Source organism: Symphalangus syndactylus, chromosome 22 (assembly GCF_028878055.3).
Source record: "Symphalangus syndactylus isolate Jambi chromosome 22, NHGRI_mSymSyn1-v2.1_pri, whole genome shotgun sequence".
Lineage (NCBI taxonomy): Eukaryota > Metazoa > Chordata > Mammalia > Primates > Hylobatidae > Symphalangus > Symphalangus syndactylus.
This window is the reverse complement of record NC_072444.2, coordinates 73975375-73997290: the sequence shown is the minus strand read 5'-3', so window position 1 is coordinate 73997290 and position 21916 is coordinate 73975375. Positions and strand designations below refer to the sequence as shown.

Genomic DNA, 21916 nt, shown 5'->3' with positions numbered 1-21916 from the left:
TTCCCTTTTATCTAATGTACTCCCTTCCCTTAGCTGCCTGTCAAAATCTGGTCTTTTTTTAAAAAAGATAGTTTCACCTCTTCTGTGAAGCCTTTTCTATCTAGCCATTGTGATTATTCCCTTTCTAACCTTCTGTAGCAGTTGCTTCTCCATAGCACCATTTGGTTCCAGTCCAAGGGAGAAGAAGTTGGGGTATTTGCCCATTAACTCCAATCTAGCACAGGTTGAGAGCTGCTTCCGGGTGTATTGGCTCCCTGGCATATTGGCCTGCCCCAGGTATTGACCAAGAATGATTTCAGCCCCCCACCACCCCACCCCACCCCCACCCCACCCACCCCCACCACTGGCAAGAAAAAAAACACTCAGCCAGAAGAAAGTCTTGCAGGTCTTGCAATGGAAAGCTGTGGAAATGTAAGGGCATATTGAGGTCCCAGGAGCATGGGAGGGGCATTCTTCCATGGTGTCTTATTGTAGGGAAGTACTAAGAGTTTCCCCAGGGAACCTCTTATATGTAAGATGGCCTCTTCCCAGCTCCCATGCTGTAGCAGACACCCTAACCCCTCAAAATGTCAGTGTCAGCAAGTGACTTTAAGAACCCCTTTCTCTGTCTGCTAGACCACTGGCAGGAGGCACCAAAATGCCTAGGAAGCAGTGGATTAGTATGATGTTCTGTGGAATGTCAAGATAACCAAGATCCTTTGGATTATATTCTGTCAAAGAGCAGTAAACACCACCCTGGGGTAAGGCTCTGATTAAGTACAGCTGTTCATCCCAGGTGACTGGAAGCTGCTTTTGATCCTAATTCCTGGTGCAAACTGAAGGGTATATATGCCAAATAAATAGTCACATACCAAGTGCCCAAGTGTGAGATGCTATGTAGATATGTTCTAGAACATATCAACACTGATATGACATTGCATCCAGCACAGCTGCTGTGATTGAGGCTACTACTTGATTAAGCTTACAGTGGTCAACCAGAATTTGCCATGACCTACCTGGATTTTTTTCAAGGGCTAGGTTGGCATATTAAATGCAGTACCCTGGGTTTATACTCTGAAGCTTATCTACAGAATCTTTGATATCTTAATGGAGATACCAGGAATGAAAAAACACAGCTTCTTTCACCAGGGAAGAGTTGGAGACTTGGATCCACTTAGATGGTTTGATCTGGAAAAACTAAAAGAATCAACCATTGATTTACATAAATGATAGATACCACTACTAGAAATATAAGGGTTGTGAGATGTTCTGGCTATACATTGTTAAATGGTTCAAAAGTTACCTATGTGAGAAGCAGCAAAAGCTGGTGAGGTAAGGGGCTGGAACCTCAAAGTATGAAGAAAGAGTGGTGGTGCAAGCCTAGGTCCTAAAGTCATTCATGAGAAGTAGCTGTGGTCACTTCTGGACCAGGCTGGAAAAAGCTTAACCTTGACTGTATATACTACACATGGTATTTAGACTGAATAACTCAGACTTAGGGAAATACAGTTGTGTATTTTTCTTTTTTTTTTTTTTTTAGACAGGGTCTCACTTTGTCGCCCAGGCTGGAGTGCAGTAGCATGATGAGATCAGGGCTCACTGCAGCCTCAACTTCGCCAAGCTCAGGTGATTCTCCCGTTGCCTTAGTAACCCCCCCACCGCCACCCCAACCCTGTACCTGGGACTACAGGTGCAAGCCACCACGCCCAGCTAAGTTTTGTATTTTTTGCAGAGATGGGGTTTCGGCATGTTGTCTGGGCTCAAAGCAATCCACCCGCCTCAGCCTCCCAAAGTGCTGGGATTATAGACATGAGCACCTGGCCACACTTGTGTATTCTGATATCATTTTTCAGTGGAGATAAAAAGCCAGGGTTGGGCCTTCCCTGGGGGACTGGTTGTTTCCACTCTCAGTCATCCTGGGAAGCTCCTAGGACAAGATAGAGATTATAGACAGGTTTTCAAGGACATAATCCTTTGAGAAGAAGATAAGCATATGAGCAGTGATTATTAAAACAAATAATTATAAGAAAAAAACAGAACTGAGTTATCATTATTTTCATCACAAGTTTAGCTGCCCAAGCAAGTTTAGCCTGCAATCCTATGAACAAGTTCCACAGTAGGGAAACACACAACCCTTATCAAAGACCCACACAACTAAAAAGCAACTGTTTCATCCTGCAAAATAATTTCCAAGATGATAGAAACTATGCCAAGAAGAAATGGACTAAGGTCAAGGATAGAGGAATGAGCAAAAGAGCTCAGAAGAAAAAGCAGTGGTTATATTGGCTTTACTCCTCTCAAAATCTTTGATGGAAAAGACCAACTCTCCATGGACAGTCAAGTGTTTATACTGATGCTGCTGGAGGCTCTTTGAGGTTATAGTAGGTTATTACTGACCAGCTCAGGGAACTAACTTGCAAGGACAGGCCTATGTCTGCATCTTCTCTAGTCATAACCCCCTCCTACTGCTCATGGGATCCATTAGGGGCCTGTGCAAGGCATTGGATTTCTACAATCCCATCATCAGAATGTGGAGTTTTCTCTCCATGCCTCTTAGGGAATTTTGTTTTATGACATCATTTGATTTTCAGTGTCCCATCTCCATTGATTTCCAAGGCAAATAAACCTACTCAAGCTCATTAGAAAACCAACACTTCATGCAGTTACAAAAACGACCCCTATCTATAGGGCATATGCTCTTAGGTATTATTAGGTAATATTAGGTATTATTCTACCACCACTGGATAGATCTAAATTATTGCCAAGTTTACAATAATAAAATGTAAGTACATTATTTCAGGCTTCATATCACATAAAAAATGCTAAACATTACACCTGTGAACTGGTCACTTCTTTTCACAAATGTGTCCCTCTTTGCCTTTGTTCACAGTGCTGCCAAATGTTATCCTTTTGTCTGAAGCTAATGGATGTGCCTCCACTTCGTCTACTCTCAGCAGCTGTGACCATCATCTAAATGAATGTAAGAATCGAATTAACGTGCAGTGAGTGCCCACAGTGTCCTGAACTATATTAAAAATGATGATTGATGGCTCTGTGGAATAAGTTCCTATTTTCTTTGAAGCTCAAAATCTGTGTGAGGAATAGATTAAAACTATCTCATACATAGTTTACCTCCCAACTGTGAACTAATAAGATGGATAACTCATAAGAGTATTATATCTGATTCTGGGGTTTATTTCTTTACTAACTTATAGAGGTGTGGATGAGATTTTTAGAATTCATAAAACTTTAATCAAAATAACAAAACCACTATGTGAAGCTCTGTCTCTGCCAGGAAGGTGTTCAGTTTCCTCTTGGTATTTCATTTCAGACTGAAGAAGCTATCCCTGTGTTAGTTGGGACCCACAGAAAATAGAAGGCATGCTCCGATGGGGTTTCTGAAGAGATTGTAATGAAAGAAATTTTTGCAGAGGCTTGGGTGTGATCAAGGAAACCTACAGGCAAAGCTGAGGATTCCAAGGATAGTACCCGGGCAAGTCATTACCACCCTGAGACCTGAGCCCTGACAGAGTGAGGGAAGATGCATGTCACTGGATCCTGGGAGAGCTGAAAGAGAGTAAGGGGGTTTGCTGGGGAGGCACGATCATCAGGGAGGGATGCAGCCACCGCTAGGGCTGCAGTTCCAAGCAAAGGGAGCAGGGAAGACATACTCTGACCTCTGTCTTCCTGCTCTTCCATCTCTTGCATTGCTTCCCATTGGCCAAGTCCAACCAGAAATGAGAGGGCAACGGAACCCAGATGATGGAGCCTGTGGAGGTCAGGATAGAGGAGGGTAGAGAATGGATTTGAGGAAGGGCAAAAGGAGAATGAACAACACAATCACCATCTAGACTAACACAAAATGCCACCCTCTATTGAACTGTCTTTTCTTGCTCTAAGATAGTATTTCCCCAAATATATTCCACATGGGTGCTCTGTGTTGCAGGGGGGCGGGTTTGGGGAGAGGAGAATTTCTTGTGCATACATTCATTTGGGAAACACTGGATTAACATATTAAACTCTGGATCAACACACTAAACAGAACTCTTTACTCAAGACATTTTCAAAGCTGTAGTATGTACATAATTTTTTTAACAAATAATTATTGAGAGTTATGATGAGCCACGTTCTGGGCCTGGCTAATATGATAAATAGGACAGACACCCACACTTGCAGTACTCACAAACAAGTGGAGGGCAGACAATAAGCAGTAAACCAAAAACTAATTAATTACAAAGTGTCTGATGAAGCTCCCAATGGGAATGAAATGTGCAGCATATCTCATACATTATTCAGTTTCATAAATCTTTGTTTCTGGAAATCTTTTGGAGAGTGAAAGACTCTCTTTGAGAAAGACCACTCTAAGTTTTTATCAACTATTGGTTACGTATTTTGGTCTGGAATTTACATGATTAAATGCTTGATGCCTAGTTTTTGATAACAGCTTTTCACTGTGCTGGCGCTAGACAGTCAAACAAAGAGCAAATCTGATATTTATGGAAAATGGGGAATGGGAAGGTAACACAAAAAGGAGAAGCAAAAAAGGGAGAACACAAAAAAAGGAGAATCTTAGTTGTGAAAGCCATTTAAATCAACTTAGCATTTTTCTTGCAGTGTAGACTTTGCCTTGGAGTGTATCCTGTAAAGCAAGGTGGTATTGTTACTAAAGTTACCATTAGGGTGGATGTGCACGAAGAAGGTAAATCTACTACCAGATTTTTTTTGGGGGGGTTTTACAGTGTTTATTTCTTTGTTTCATATTTTCTTTTTTTAAATTTTATTATTATTATACTTTAAGTTTTAGGGTACATGTGCACAACGTGCAGGTTTGTTACATATGTATACATGTGCCATGTTGGTGTGCTGCACCCATTAACTCATCATTTAGCATTAGGTATATCTCCTAATGCTATCCCTCCCCCCGTCCCCCCACCACAGTCCCCAGTGTGTGATGTTCCCCTTCCTGTGTCCATGAGTTCTCATTGTTCAATTCCCACCTATGAGTGAGAACATGCGGTGTTTGGTTTTTTGTCCTTGCGATGGTTTGCTGAGAATCATGATTTCCAGCTTCTTCCATGTCCCTACAAAGGACATGAACTCATCATGTTTTATGGCTGCATAGCATTCCATGGTGTATATGTGCCACATTTTCTTAATCCAGTCTATCGTTGTTGGACATTTGGGTTGGTTCCAAGTCTTTGCTATTGTGAATAGTGCTGCAATAAACATATGTGTGCATGTGTCTTTATAGCAGCATGATTTATAATCCTTTGGGTATATACCCAGTAATGGGATGGCTGGGTCAAATGGTATTTCTAGTTGTAGATTCCTGAGGAATCGCCACACTGACTTCCACAATGGTTGAACTAGTTTACAGTGTAAAAGTGTTCCTATTTCTCCACATCCTCTCTAGCACCTGTTGTTTCCTGACTTTTTAATGATAGCCATTCTAACTGGTGTGAGATGGTATCTCATTGTGGTTTTGATTTGCATTTCTCTGATGGCCAGTGATGATGAGCATTTTTTCATGTGTTTTTTGGCTGCATAAATGGCTTCTTTTGAGAAGTGTCTGTTCATATCCTTTGCTCACTTTTTGATGGGGTTGTTTTTTTCTTGTAAATTTGTTTGAGTTCATTGTTTGAGTTCATTCTGGATATTAGCCCTTTGTCAGATGAGTAGGTTGCAAAAATTTTCTCCCATTCTGTAGGTTGCCTGTTCACTCTGATGGTAGTTTCTTTTGCTGTGCAAAGTAAAGTCCGCAGGGGTTCAACAAAGACAGAGAAAGCAACTATCTGGGGTCATTTGTTCATAACACACATTTACATGACTTTTTGTTAGAAAGCTCTTCACAAAAATATGTATGGCCTGTTTGTCATAGATGTGGCTTGGTGCCCCACCTCCATTCTCTTTACTGGGCCTGTGCACGCCACCCCAGCTGTGAGTATCGCTTGCTATTCCCTCCTAAGAGCTCACAGCTGCCCCTTCTCCAGTCTCCTCTGCCCTCCCCTCTTCCAAGGGGCAAGTGCTCTTGAGTGGTTTATGCCAGAGGTGCCAGTGAATCAGGCCAAGGCTCCACTTTTCCTCGGCCATATCCTTGCTGAGTCTTTCCCCTTCACTCCTTCCCTGATAAATTATTCCCAAATAGCCTTTCCGTAGTTGTGGTCCCCTGTTTTCATCAGGCTCCACAGGAAACTGGAATCAGAAGAGATTTGGAAAAAGTCACACAGCAAGGTAGTGCCAGGACATGAAAGACACCATAAGCCTCTTTCTACTGTGCTCCCCGGTCTTTCCATTTGCCACATGGAGATCTAGCACATTTGCTCATTTAATAGCTTTCTATTTTGATTTCTCTTCAAAAAGAATATATGTGCAGAAAAGCTTATTGAACTAGCTGTTCTCCACATCTATGACAAGCTATTATCCACATCTGTTATCCACATTTATGAGAAGCTAAGCTATTTAGATCATTTGTCACGATTCTTCTGTTGACCATTGATGCAAATTATAGACATAAATATCTATGAAGAAAATTTAAAATGTGAGCTTCCAAGACCAGCACTCCAGTAAACTCTTTAAAGTGATAGCAAAGGTTACAATCCTTAAAGAACCTTTGCCACATACTAAATGTTGTTAGAATATATAAGCATTTGCATTGCATATTATGATTTATAATACACGATCATAAATATTTTATTCATCCTCCCAGTAACCTTGTGATTGGAGTAAAGTGTTGGGATCTCTATTTTATAAATGAAGAAACTGAAGTTGAGGAATATTAAGGGACTTGGTCAATGCCTAATAGTGATTAAGTTGCATAGTGAAAATTTGACAGTTTTTTATTAGCAAATTTTGAGCCTTTCTACTTTATTGCCTAGTTTATCTACTTTGTCATATTTTATCATTTCTTAAATTGTTAGACCTTATAACATAGTGTATCATTTAGTCCTCATAAAACTCTGTAGTATTATTTGTATTCTAGAACACAGGACCTTCTAGAATTTCTATGGTGTAACAAAACAGACTGCATAATCAAACATTTATCCTATTTCTAGGAAGTTGATGTGTCAAGATTTTTATTTCTCTCCACTTGTTATAAATTTGACTTGTGTTTCTATAAAATTAATGTCCATTGATTTCTTAGAAAACAGTGCATTCCCTACACAGAGGGTTTGGTTTTCAGAAGAACCAAACGGTACATCATTATTGATTATGTATTGCCTTTCCTTAAGAGCTGTTGAGAATGTGAATACTTTTCTAAATGGTTTCTCAGACATAACACTTTATTTAATTCATTTCCAAAATTCAGCCTGTCTCCTAGCCAACTACAACACAGTTTACTTTAGAAATATCAATATATTGTTTCAGCAAAAAAAAAAGTCAAGCAAGAAAATATTGCCCAAGTGTTAGCTTTTGTATACAGAGAAAATATATGGTTTCAACCAAGTAGAAGAAAATAGAAACCATTTCTTTTCTGCGGGTTAAAAGAATATACTCTCTATGTACAGTATCTTCTTGAGTCTGTGCAGTTAAAAGTGACAATGGGACTGTTGATGAGCCAGAGAGAGAACACAGAACTATTGAGGGGCTCATGCACATTTTAAAAATTATCATTCCAAGGGCCTTATGCACTTACTTCTAACCCTAGGCATGCATGAAACAGCCAAGCAAATTTCATGTAATTGCCATACTCTAACAGTTCCAGAGGGAAATTACTGATCACAGTTATTTACTTAAACACAAATGGGAAACTAAAGTAACCTCAGGGTCACACTGAAACAGCCCTTGACTTGGGTTATAACTTCAAAATTAATGGGAAAGAGCAGGCAGTAAGGCCATTGGGGTGCACTGAGCAGCCTTGCCATAATTAAAGACTCACAGGCAGACAAATGACATTATCCGCTGCTCTGTGAGGGGAGACAGTTTACCCATTCCAGCAGATCTCTAAACATCAGTAGTTGCGAGTTCTTGCCACACAGTTCTATGCCTTTAAGAAAGCAAGCTTCCTTCAATGTTGTCGATGAACTGATGGTCATGGGCAGTCTTTTTAATCACTTTTAAATCTTCAGTAATCATGCTATGGAAGGATTTAAATATCATCCCATGCCTAGCATGGGGCTTCAGGCACCACACACAAAAAGTATCCATGGACCGGGCACAGTGGCTCATGCCTGTAATCCCAGCACTTTGGAGGCCGAGGTGGGCGGATCACCTGAGGTCAGGAGTTCGAGACCAGTCTGGTCAGCATGGTGAAACCCTGTCTCTACTAAAAAATACAAAAATTAGCTGGGCTCAGTGGTACGGCACCTGTAGTCCCAGCCATTGGGAGGCTAAGGCGGGAGCTTGAACCCAGGATGCAGAGGTTGCAGTGAGCCGAGATCGTGCCACTGCACTCCAGCCTGGGCGACAGAGCAAGACTCTGTCTCAAAAAAAAAAAAAAAAAAAAAAGGTATCCATGTACAATTAGCTCTAACAAGCATAGAGAGCTTAACTCTGCAATTTTCAAACAAACATAACTTGCATGTTGATCAAGTCACTCAGAGCCAGAGATCTAACCTAGATTCTTGGAAGTACAATGCTCTTTGGAAGATTATTATAATAACAAGATGAAGTAAGAGTTAGAATAGAACAAGAAACACATGACGAGCCCAGCCAACCAAACACTGCTACCAGTTCTGCAACATGAACACATTCAAGCAGCAATTTAAACCTGTGGATAGGCTGAGATCATTGCAGACATCCGGCTATTTCATGATGGCTGGGTTTGGGTCACTGTGTGGGCAGTCTTTCCCTGGAGGTGGGTCTTCACACAAGGAAATAGCTCTGCTCTGGGGCCTCCCAAAACTTCTACTTTGGCCACTAGTTCTTAAAATTAAGATGCCAGAGAGCTCATTTTTAAGAAAAATGTGAATACAAGCAAAGCAAAGAACCCAAGCAATATAACAATAATGGAAAAAAGATTGTTTCTTTCAAGACAGCTGATAAAATTAGCAGAAATTAAGTTTTTGTTTTCGTTTTTTGTTTGGAATGTAGTGTGTTTTTGTTTTGGTTTGTTGTTTGGGTTGTGTTTTAGCTTTATCCACATAATTGCTTCTGATCTGCCTGGTCTTGGTGGTGATACACTAGACGTCAGGGCCCTTCTTAGGGTCCTGAAAGATCTCGTTAGAACCCAAGGTTGGGCTGCGCATGGTGGCTCACGCCTATAATCCCAGCACTTTTGGGAGGCCGAGGCGGGCTGATTACCTGAGGTCAGGAGTTCAAGACCAGCCTGGCCAACATGGTGAAACCCCATCTCTACTAAAAATATCAAAAATTAGCCAGGCGTGGTGGCACGTGCCTGTAATCCCAGCTATTCTGGAGGCTGAGGCAGGAGAATCTCTTGAACCCGTGAGGCGGAGGTTGCAGTGAGCCAAGATCATGCCACTGCATTCCTGCCTAGATGATAGCATGAGATTCCATCTCAAAAACAAACAAACAAACAAAACAAACAACAACAACAAAAAACCAGGGTTGTTACAGGAGCAGCTAACTTGATTCTGATCAAGGTCACCATTCCCTAAGCTTTCCTGGCTTAGAAGGAGTGATAACAGCACTTTAGAGACCAATAGTAAGAATGGGAGATTTTATTTTCACTGCACTTTCCCACATGACATTTGAAAGACACAATTGCTCTGAGAAGTTGAATAATGAGGAAACTGAGGCAAAGTTAAAGAATTACTTGCTAGTTGAAGAACTATTTCCCTTTCAGAGAAACAGCACCACTTCTCCCAGGTGCGATAGAGCCTGCTTGTCAGTAGAAGCGTTTGGGATGAGCCGGCCACAAAGACACCCACTGTTCTTCAGTGACACTGACTCTCAGCAAGCACCAGAAAATCATCATGTTTTTGCGTCTCTCTCTGATTCACCAATGTTATCCTTTGTCATGGATTTCTACTTCATTTCCACTTTATACTTTTTTATGTGCAATATTAAATTGCTTACAAGTACTTACAGAATTCTAGATGTGATACCTGGAAGATTTGAATTTTAAAATTTTCCCATTCCCAAGCACTAATGCTCATGCTATCTTCTTCCCAGTATAACTGAATCAGATGAATAGAGAAAACTAGGATTCAAATACCCACATTGTAGGCAGACTACAGAAACATCTGTATATAACAAGAATTTCTGATATAACAAAATATTTTATATGCTTTCTCCCCAATTATTGCACATTGTGTTAACTTTTTAAAAATCAGAAATATTTAATATTTAAGTGAATTGTTAAATATGCAATGCTGGCATACTTGCTGCTGAGTACAAAAGCGATTTTAACCTGCCACTCGGTTGATTAAGTCATGTGTACACAAGATCACACATGACATACATTCCTTCAAAGTTGCCTTAAGCACAGGGCCTACAACTACCTTCCTAGACAGTAGGATCAGAAGCCTATAATTTCTTCCAAAATCTTCTGTGGCTGTTTAAATGAAAGCTTTAGACAGAATACAAATTAAGCTACATGCAGAAAGAGGCATTTAAAAAAAGAAGTTGAGGAGCTACCCTAATATTAGTTTACAATTCTTGTTTTAAAGAAATCTATTGTGTGCTTTTATAATTAATTAAAGAAAAGGAAAATTAGTAAAGTTAGATCATTTGTGTCTTCACGTTTTTAATAACTCATAGGCAGGGTTTTTTTTTAATGAGTGTTCTCTTTGTTTTTTGAAATAAATATCATCTGTTCTAAATGTAATGCTTTATTTTCAATTAATCCAAGACCTGAGAGCATTAATTATCTTAGCAGCAAGTCAAACTAAAACACTGATTACAGACATTTAAACTTTGACCCTAAGAAATAGTTACTCTTCAACATGATTCATTTTATTTTTTTCTCCAGAGGTCTAAGCTTTCAACCCTTCCCAGACAACCTATAATTCTGTTCCTTTGCCCTCTCTGAAATTACCCAAGTGCTGTCTGCCTTCAGGGGAGATTTACGGTCCTAATGGTAGAAGTGGTGAAGGTCAGCTGAAAGCTTCAGGTCTGTCTACCCAGGAACAAGGAATTCCTAAATAATTTCAGCAGTCCTAAAAATAATGATTGGTTTCAGCAACTCGATGACAGATAAACTACTACCCCATTTGGCAAAAGAGTTTGTTTCTCCACTGGGAAGAATTCATTTGCTGAGTTTCTCTGTATAATGACGATAACTATGGGCAGAGTCAACGTGACTGACCGTGTAACATCATCAACAAGCCATTAAACCACAAGCACATCTCCTGGAGTTTGTGGGGTGATTTTCATTGCTCCCTTTTAAGTGCACACAGTGATGGTTCTCATGCCAGATATTTCACTTGCTTTCCTTAGGGCTGTGCAAGGCACTGTTTTATCATCCATCATGAAATCTCTTCAGACCTGGCTTCCCAGCTTCTCTTAAAAGTTGTATGAGGTGGTTTCAACTAAACTCATTTGAGGTTTGGTCTTGAACTAGGTTAATATCCATAAACTTTGTGAGCTAGAAGTTGACTCTGATTGTTAAAGTCAATTTTCTCTTACCTGAGAGGAGTTTACCTGTGGCTCCCCATGACTTCCTACCCTGCCTGTGGGTCAGTGCATGAAACGTTAAACGATTAGATGGTGGGGGGATGAGAATGTGAAGGTACCAGAGGTTGGCGTAAGTGCCTGTAGCTCATTGTCCTTCACATGGCGTGATGAAGGCAGATATTGACAGCCACTCATTTGGTGTTCATTAAGCCCATTTATGATTAACTCCTCAGCACCTTCCATATTCTTCCCTTACTAACTGCATGCTTGAATTCTAAAAGCAAATCTTGTCACAGGCGTGGCACCACATTTGTGAACAACTCCACAAGTATTTGTCTAAACAGTGATTCTCTTAATCAATTTTTCAGTCTCATGTGGACAAAAAGTAGAAAGAGAAACATACCAATAGCATAAAGCAAGAATCTGGAAGTATCAGAGAGTTGAGTTCCCAAGACTTGGTTTAAACATGTAGGTGGCATCACAAAAAAAATTATTTAAATAATAGAGAACTACAGTTTTTTTTCTACTCCATACCATCTCCTTTCAGTTTTAATTTCTAGAATTAGGATTATTCAAAAAGCACCAAATGAGACACCAAGCACATACTGTTCATGACCTCTGCTCTCAAAGAACATTCAATTGTACTATTTTCCATAAAATCTTCACAAATCATTATCTTCCATTCCTTGGCCCTCATCTGCCTGTCTCAAGGGGTAACATTGACTTCCTCCCTTGATGTATACAACATCAGGGATCACATCTGAGACTTAAAATGTCTTCCAGGAATTGTTCCTTCTTAAATTTCTTTACTGTCTTCACCATTCCTATTATGTTCTGCTTCTGTAGTTTCCTACAGACTTCCCATAGTCATTTAGTGTTGCTTTTTTTTTCCAAGCTGGATTCATGTACAAATTAAATGACACAAACTATACATATATGCAAGAGCTGTTTGGCTTATTTTTGTCCTGGCTTTAAGGTAAAACTCATTCAGTTTTAACAACTAATTATTTTATATCATTGTGCTGGTATGTATACCCCCAGAATACATACAGAAGAAAAGTTATTGGTTTTCTAAATATTAGGCCATTACCTCACTAATTGCTATTCTCGTTTAGAGCTACTTATGCAGGCTTGAAGGTCATAATTTAGCATGGATTCCTTAAATAAGTTTCTGCCTCATTTTTCTTCCTTTATTTAAACTTGCTTTGTCACTTTTTTCATCCTTCAGTTTGATTATTAATCACTTGTCCTTGTTTTCTACCAAAATTAGATTAAATTTCTTAATAAAAATCTCCCAAATACTAAATCAGCATTTCCTATGCAGCAAGACACAATTATTCACGCTGTGCTGAGGATTTGCCATCTATCCACAATAACATCTGCTTCCAAAAACAAAGTCAGACATATGACTTTTGTTGATTTTTGTATTTTTGTTTCTGGCTTTCTCAGACGCTCTGGATTTATTGCCCCATTACTATGATTTGGTCCCTTCTTCATCTTTGTATTGTTGACCCTTCCATCTATTCACTGATACAATTACTTTCCTTCAAAAATGGAAATAAATCTGCCCAAACTTGGGATGGAATTATATTCTTTCAATTGGCTTCCTTGATTAGTTTCCTACTTTTCTTTAAGAGTAGCGGACATTTCACATCATCTCTTTGTCCTTGCTTGTCTACTAGAGTCAACACCTTACAGTAATTTGACAAAAGTCAGGTAGCACTGGTTACACACACATTTTTCTGACACCCAATAAATTCTACACGAGTTCCCTAAGGTTTAATCAAGATAACCTTTCTAGTTCTTGGCTGAGCAAATGAACCTTTCTTGATGTTTCCAGTGAAGGGAACTAGCATTTACTGAGTGCCTTCCCTGCATCTGCATTAACTCATTTAATTACTGCAAACAGACTCATGAATTATGTACTATTATTCCTATTTTGCAAATAGGAAATCGACCACCTCACAGGTGAAGCGACTTTGCACAAATTACATAGCTGCTAAATAGCAGATGGAATTAGTGCCCACGCCAACCTGACTTCAGAATAGTTGCTTTGTCTACAATATATCATTCTGTCTCTAAACCAATTCTACCTTTCAAGAAACAGAAGAACAAGACCTACCAACCAACCTTCTCCCCAAGCCAGAATAATAAATACAATTCACACTTTTTGGTAATGGCTCACCATATATTATTCCCAGGAGAGCTGGGGCAAGCAAGTCATTCTGTAAGTGTTCATGCTAGAAAAACTTCTTATAAAATCATTTGTTACCTTTAATTCCTAAGGTTTATTTAGATCTCTATTCATACTATTCTTATAATTTAGTATCACCAACACCTAGCTCCTTGAACCAAGCCAAAAACTATTAGCTTGTTCTTAAACATTGTTGACTCTGAGTATATATAGCAAATTTGTATCTACAAAATAAGCATCAACCATTAGAAAATTTAAAACAACTTTTAAAATTTATATCTATGATTCATCTAACATTAAATAATTGAATATATATTTGAAAGCATCTGGATTTTTGACTACATGGCTTCATTTTCTCCCAGCCGTTAAGCATATAAATTCTGCCTGTCGGCCGGGCGTGGTGGCTCATGCCTGTAATCCCAGCACTTTGGGAGGCCGAGGCGGGTGGATCACGAGGTGAGGAGATCGAGGCCATCCTGGCTAACACAGTGAAACCCCATCTCTACTAAAAAAAAAAAAAAAAAAAAAAAAAATTAGCTGGGTGTGGTGGCAGGTGCCTGTAGTCCCAGCTACTCGGGAGGCTGAGGCAGGAGAATGGCGTGAACGCCGGAGGCAGAGCTTGCAGTGAGCCGAGATCGCGCCACTGCACTCCAGCCTGGGCAACAGAGTGAGACTCCATCTCAAAAAAAAAAAAAAAAAAAAAAAATTCTACCTGTCATTATCTCTTATTTGTTCTTCCTTTATAGATTTTTTTTTTGTTTTGGTTTTGCCTCCTTCAGTCCATTCCCACAAACTTGGTCCACGGATTTTCTTTTATTGCTGTAAAACCTTCTTCTCTCTGCCTCTAATTCATCCAACATACCATAATAACCATTGTAATCTTTTCAAAGCTTTGCTTTCATCCTTTTACCCCCTTGAACAAGCATTTCCAATTTCTACCTGTTTCATCAAATATGGAATTCCTCTAACTGCTGAGCTCTCAGAAGTCATGCCCCGCTCCCATCACACTCCTTTCTTACTGTTCCTCAGCACAAAGCCTTCACTCTGATTAGGCTAGTTCTCTCTTTGGGTTCCACATGAGTCTTTGCTATATAGCCTAAGTCCCAGATCTGAGCCAATGCCATGTGGCTGCCTTGATTTAAAGCCTTCTCCACATCCTACTCCTATTGTATAACTGGATGTGCATATGATGGAATGAACTGCTGATAGACAGCCAGAGCCTAAAGATCAAAGATACCAGGTAGCCTGGAGAAGGTAGAGGAAGCTGTCCTGCCAGGAAACTGAGCATCAGTAATGGACCTGAGAGGGATGAGGAGTAGAAAGAAGGGGAAAGAAGGGAGGAAACTTATGGAAAAGAGGTTAAACCAGTGTCACCCTTACTGGAACAAGAGTCTTGAAGAAGTAAAGCATGAGTAATTTCTGGACTTTAGGAACTAATGGGAGATCATCAGATGTCAATGAACTAACTGGAAAAGTTTCTATTCTCCTTGTGTAGAAGCAGAGAGTTTAGATTCTCAAGAGAGACTTACCCATACCTGTGGGCAAGGTGACTCAAGGCTGCAAAGATCAGAAAATGATAATACCAGGGTACCAAGTAGAGCATTACAGCATTGAAATTCCCAAGGGCGATTCAGCAGCTTTAAAGAGGACCATGACATGAGACTAATGCCCCCTTTCACAGAGGGCACGTTTGCTCAATCTCACAATGCCCAACAGCCTCCCTGTAACACCAGGGCTGTTTCTAGGCTTATGTGAAACTTATGTTTTTGCTTATGTAAGTGTATGATTGCAGGGGGCTGGTCTTTAATACAAATCTTAAAGCTGGCAGAGCTAGCCCAAAACCAAGTCTTTGAAATTTTTTTCCCTCTTGAAACTCATGAATCTTTCTATTCAACGGTATATGAATCTGGAGATCTGTAGGTAGAAATTAATGTTTCTAGAGCTTCAGAGTGCCAAGGGGAATTTTGTTTTGGAGTAGTTGGATGGTAACAAAATAATCCTAAAGTTTCTATTCATATTATTACCCAACATCTTCTCTGGTAGGGGAAAGTGGGGTCCAGAAGTTTGTCGACAAATACTAAATCTCTAACAATAGCCTCAACCAGTCTAGGACTGTCTGTATTCTAACTTGGGACAAGAGTTTTAAAGAGGCTCTTAATTATGCAGTCAGCATTGGGAATTCAGCAAAAGGTTTATTTTCCAGTGTGATGCTCTTGAGGAAATGTATAGGCATAGCTGGTGAGCTCTGTCAAATTACTTAAACTTTTTAAGTCCCAGATTCCTCAACAATAAAATGTGTATGATTATAGTACTATGGTCTAATAATATTGTTGTGGGAATTAAATGAGATCATACGTGCAAAAACCTGAGCACATCTTCTGGGACATGGCAAGTGTTTTATTATGAGAAGCTATCAACTTTATTGATAATGCATACAGTAGCCACTTTTTTTGCTCATTGTTTGGAAATACAATGTATTTTATAAGTAACTAAAGCCTAATTCTGTATTAAAACTTTAAGATGTGAATTTTTTCAGTTGAAAGTATTTCTAAAATGTGTTTCATACATTTGTATTCTTCTTAATTACATAAGTAAGGTTTGCTCTAGGAAAGGGGCAGAGGGGCCTTTGTGGATGGATATTGTACTTTCTGGATTTTCAGTTGTTGTATGTTTTAAAAAAAATTAGACCCCAAGGTGACGCTGACAAGGACTAAGAATTTCAAGACTAATAACAAATTTGTTTCAATCTTAGTCTTTATTTTCATCCTCCCAAAACACCTCTCAAGCCCTGAAGGGAAGGAATTAGCTTGTTTATCTAACAAATATCTATTGGGTGCCTATTTTGTGCCAGGAATTGTTCTAGATGCTGAGTAAATAGCAGGACATAGAACAGGAAAAACATCCCTATTCTCTTAAAGCTTATATTGTAGTAGAGGCTTACATTCAGATAAACAAACAAACAAAATGCTTTATGTAAGATAGTAAAAGGTAATAAGTATTGGGTGGGTTGGTGTGGGGTATAGTTTTCAGTAAGTAGTCAGGCAAACCGTCGCTGGTAAAGTGATGCTTGATTAATGTCATACATTTGTTTAATATAGTTGTTGCCTGGGTATCCAATTTTAGGCCTGATATAAGTTGTTGAATTCCAGGTGTACCCTGTCACCTTTGCCCTGGTTAAAACTTCCTCTCCCCATGTGGTTGTTTTTGGATAGCCCGCTTACATCTCGCTGACCCAAAACTCAACACTCCCCACAGCTGCTGATCGTGATAAAAACCTAATGGCCAATGCATAAGTTCCCGCCTTGTGCACGTTTTCTTTAAACTAACCAATCCACAAAACGCGAAGGAAAGCCTAGGGGATAACACCATGGACCTTGAGAAAGGCATAGTTCCACAGGTTCTCTCTCTCTCTCACCCCAGTTGCACTCCCTGCCACCGTTGGATTCCCCACGTCAGCACCCCTAACCTCTCTGGGTGATATGCATGATAAATTTATTCTGTTTCATGCCTTTTGTTTCACCACCTCATTGCATTTCACCTGACACACACACACACACAGGAACCTAGTCCCCTCCCCAACAGTCTCTCCTGGAGAGTGATTATCTGGGCTTATGGCTACTCTCAAGAGGGAGATCTCAAGACCCAATTAGAAAAGATCACAGCAATCAAAGACACGAAGGAAATGCAGAAGGAGGAATATAGAATAATGGAGAAAGTGCATTCCAGGCAGAGGAAACAGCGCCATAAAGGCCCTGAGGTAGGTAGAACCTCACCTGCCATCAAGGAACAGCAGCAGGGAAGGGGATTGTGATGAATAAGACAGAAGGGAGTGGTAGGAAATGAGGTCAGAAAAGGTTTGTAGGATATGAAGGTTATTTTCAGGACCTTGGCCTTTCCTCCGAACCAAGGGAAAGTCCCTCCAGTGTTTTGAGCAGAGGAATAATTTGACTTAAGTTTTCAAAAGGTCTTGAAACTCCAGCTGCTGAAAATAGACTTTGGGGGAAAGGGTGGGGACAGAGATCAGTATAGTCATCTGAGTGGGAGATGGTGTGGCCAGGGAAGTGATTACATTCTCGATGTATTTTGAAAGTAGACTTGCTGATGGAATTGGTGTAGGATTCAAGAAAGAGTATCCATAATGATGCCAAGATTTTTAGCCTGAATGATTGGAAGAATGGAAATATGATAAATCGAAATTGAGAAGACCACATGTAGAAGAAATTTGAAGGGGAGGAAGGAGCACAGTCTGGGAATATGTTTAACTTGAGATATCTATTAGACACAATAGACAATGTCAAGTAGGACATTTGGATATGAGTCTGGAGTTTTGCAGAAAAATCCAGAAAAAACCCCTCACATTAATAACCATTTTTTAACAAATAATTAAAATTAAATAGGGAAATGATATTTTCAATAGTTTCTGCTGGAAGTGGATATTTACATAGAAAAAAGTGAACTTGGGTTCCTACCTAACACCACACCTATACATTAATCTGAAATGCATTATACGTCTAATTGTAAAAGACTAAAACTAAAAACTTTCAGAAGAAACATAGGAGAATATCTGCACCACCTGGAAGTAGGTGGATTTCTTAGACTGGACACCAAAAGAAACACCAAGTGTAGTGTGGAAAATTCCTAACTCAAACTTCATCAGAATTTTAATGTTCTTCTGAAAAATTAAGTCTCAGAATGACAAAATATTTTCAATATATCTGATAAATAGCATGCCTCCAAAATATATAGAAATCTCTTAAAAATCAATAATGACAACCACATTTGTATACAGAACTCTTGGTCACTTCATTTAAGAAGATATAAAAATAATCAATAAGCACCAAAAAATGTGCCAGCATCATTAGTCATCAAGAAAGTGCAATTACAACACCCATGAGTTACTACTTCAAACCCATTAGAATAGCTATAATCAAACTTTTTTTAAAACAATTAATTTTTAACATTTATGGGTACAAGGTGTATATAAGATATCTTGATATAGGCATACAATGTGTAAATAATCACATCAAGGTAAATGGGGCATCCATCACCTCAAGCATTCATCGTTTCTTTGTGTTACAAACATTCCAATTGTACTCCCGGTTATTCTAAAATGTACAACAAATTTTTGCTGACTATAGTCACCCTGTTGTGCTATCAAATACTAGATCTTGTTTACTGTATCTGGCTATACTATATTTTTGTGCCCATTAGCCATCCCCATCTCCCACTCCCAACTACCCTTCCTAGACTCTGGTTACCATCATTTTACTCTCTTTCTCCAGGAGTTCAATTGTTCTAAGTTTGAGCTGCCACAAATGAGTTAGAATATGCCAAGTTTGTCTTTCTGTGCCTGGCTTATCTCACTTAACATAATCTCCTCCAGTTCCATCTGTATTGTTGCAAATGACCAGGTCTGATTCTTTTTTATGGCTGAATAATACTTCATTGTGTATATGTACCACATTTTCTTTATCCATTTGTCTGTTGATGGATGCTTAGGTTGATTCCAAATCTTGGCTATTCCTAATAGTGCTGCAATAAATGTGGGAGTGCAGATATCACTTCGATACACTGATTTCTTTTCTTTTGGATATATCCAGTGGAGTTTGCTGGATCATATGGTAGTTCAATTTTTAGTCTTTTGAAGAACCTCCATCCTGTTCTCCATAGTAGTTGTGCTAATTGTCGTTCCCAGCGACGGTGTATGAGGGTTCTATTTTCTCCACATCCTTGCCAGTATTTGTTATTGCCTATCTTTTGGATGAAAGCCATTTTTACTGGGGTGAGATGATATTCAGTGTAGTTTTGATTTACATTTCTCTGATGGGCAATAATGTTCAGCATCTTTTCATATAGCTTTTCACCATTTGTGTGTCTTATTTTGAGAAATATTATTCAGATCTTTTGCCCATTTTTTAATTGGATTATTAGATTTTTTCCTATTGAGTTGTTTGAGGTCTTTATATGTTCTGGTTATTAATTCATTGTCAGATAGATAGTTAGCAAATATTTTCTCCCATTCTGTGAGCTGTCTCTTCACTTTGATGATTGTTTCCTTTGCTGTGCAGAAGCTTGTTAACTTGTAATCCTATCTGTTCATTTTTTCATTGGTTGCCTGTGCTTTTGGGGTATTACTCAAAAATCTTTGCTAAAACCAATATCTTGGAGAGCTTCCCTGATATTTTCTTTTAGTAGTTTCACAGTTTCAGGTCTTAGATTTAAGTCTTTAACCCATTTTGATTTAATTTTTATATATGATAGAGATCTAGCTTTATTTTTCTGTATATGGATAACCAGTTTTCTCAGCACTATTTATTGAAGAGACTTTCGTTTCTCCAGTGTATATTCTTGACAACCTTGTTGAAAATTAGTTTACTGTGGGTATATGGATTTATTTCTGGGTTCCTATTTCTTTTCCATTGGTGTATGTGTCTACTTTTATGCCATTACCATGCTGTTTTGGTTACTGTAGCTCTGTAATAAAATTTGAAATCAGATAATGTAATTCCTCCAGTTTTGTTCTTTTTGCTTGGGATGGCTTTGGCTATTTTGGGTCTCTTGTAATTCCATATACATTTCAAGATTATTTTTTCTATTTTTGTGAAGAATATCATTGGTATTTTGATAGAGATTGCATTGAATCTGTAGACTGCTTTGAGTAGTATGGACATTTTAACAATACTGAGTCTTCTAATTCATGAACATGGTATATCTTTCCATTTTTCTGTCTTCTTCAATTTCTTGTGTTAATGTTTTATAGTTTTCATTGTAGAAATCTTTCACTTATTTGGTTATATTTATTCCTGGGTATTTTATTTTACTTGTAGCTATCGTAAGTGGAATTTCTTTCTTTCTTTCTTTCTTTCTTTCTTTCTTTCTTTCTTTCTTTCTTTCTTCTTCTTTCTTTTCTTTCTGAGATGGAGTCTCATTCTGTTGCCCAGGCTGGAGTGCAGTGGCACAATCTTGGCTCACTGCAGCCTCTGCCTCCCAGGTTCAGATGATTCTCCTGCCTCACCCTCCTGAGTAACTGAGACCACTGGCACATGCCATCACACCCAGCTAATTTTTGTATTTTTAGTAGAGACGGGGTTTCACCATGTTGGCCAGGCTGGTCTTGAACTCCTGACTTCAAGTGATCTGCCCACCTCAGCCTCCCAAAGTGCTGGGATTATAGGCATGAGCCATCGCACCTGGCCATCTTGATTCCTTTTTCAGATTGTTCACTTCTTGCAGATAGAAATGCTACTGATTTTTGCATGTTGATTTTTTACCTGCAACTTCACTGAATTTGTTTATCTGTTCTAATAGTTTTTCAGTGAAGTATTGAGTTTTTTTCAAATATAAGATTATATCACCTGCAAACAAAAATAATTTGACTTCTTCCTTTCTAATTGGGATGCCCTTTATATCTTTCTCTTGTCTGATTGCTCTAGCTAGGAATTCTAGTACTATGTTGAATAATAGTGGTGAAAGTGGGCATCTTTGTCTTGTTCCAGATCTTGGATAAAAGGCTTTCAGTTTTTCCCCATTCAGTATGATACTGGCTGTGGGTCAGTTGTATACGGCTTTTATTGTGTTTAGGTTGTTCCTTTTATACCCAGTTTGTTAAGGGATTTCATCATGAAAGGATGTTGAATTTTATCAAATGCTTTTTCAGCATCAATTGAAATAAACATATGTTTTTTTTCCTTCATAGTGTAGCTAAAATTAAATGTTGGCTGTTAATACCAAATGTTAGGAAAGATGCCAAACTCTAGAAATAACCCAAATGTTTACGAACATGTTCATGGATAAAACAAGTGTGAAATATTCATACAATGAAATTATACTCACCAATACAAAGGAACAAATTATTGACTCATGTAACAATATGGATGCATATTAAAAACACTTTGCTGACTGAAAGAAGTCAGGCCAAAAAAAGTACATACTATAGTAAGATTCCATTTGTATGAATTATAAAAACAGAGAAAACTAACTTATAATGTTAGAAAATCAGGAGCGTGATTATTATCTCTTTAGTTAGACAGGGTTGACAGGAAATAACATGAGAGAATGTTTTGAGGTTACAGAAATGTTCTCTATCTTGGTTTGGGTGTTACTTATATGGGTATACGCACTTATTAAAACTCATCAAGCTGTTTAAGTTCTGTTATGTCTTATTGAATAAAAAGCAATTTTGATTTTAAAATAAATCTACTCTGTACAGCTGGTCAAAGTCGTCCT

At 38.8% G+C, this 21916-nt stretch overlaps 1 long non-coding RNA gene across 1 annotated transcript; it reads left to right on the top strand.

The window, feature by feature from the left end:
* The first annotated feature begins 2648 nt into the window (after positions 1 to 2648).
* Positions 2649 to 4665, top strand: LOC134735569 (uncharacterized). The gene is made up of 4 exons (XR_010118768.1): positions 2649 to 2761; positions 2870 to 2981; positions 3311 to 3556; positions 4594 to 4665. It is a non-coding gene; the product is annotated as an uncharacterized lncRNA (long non-coding RNA).
* Positions 4666 to 21916: the final 17251 nt, after the last annotated feature.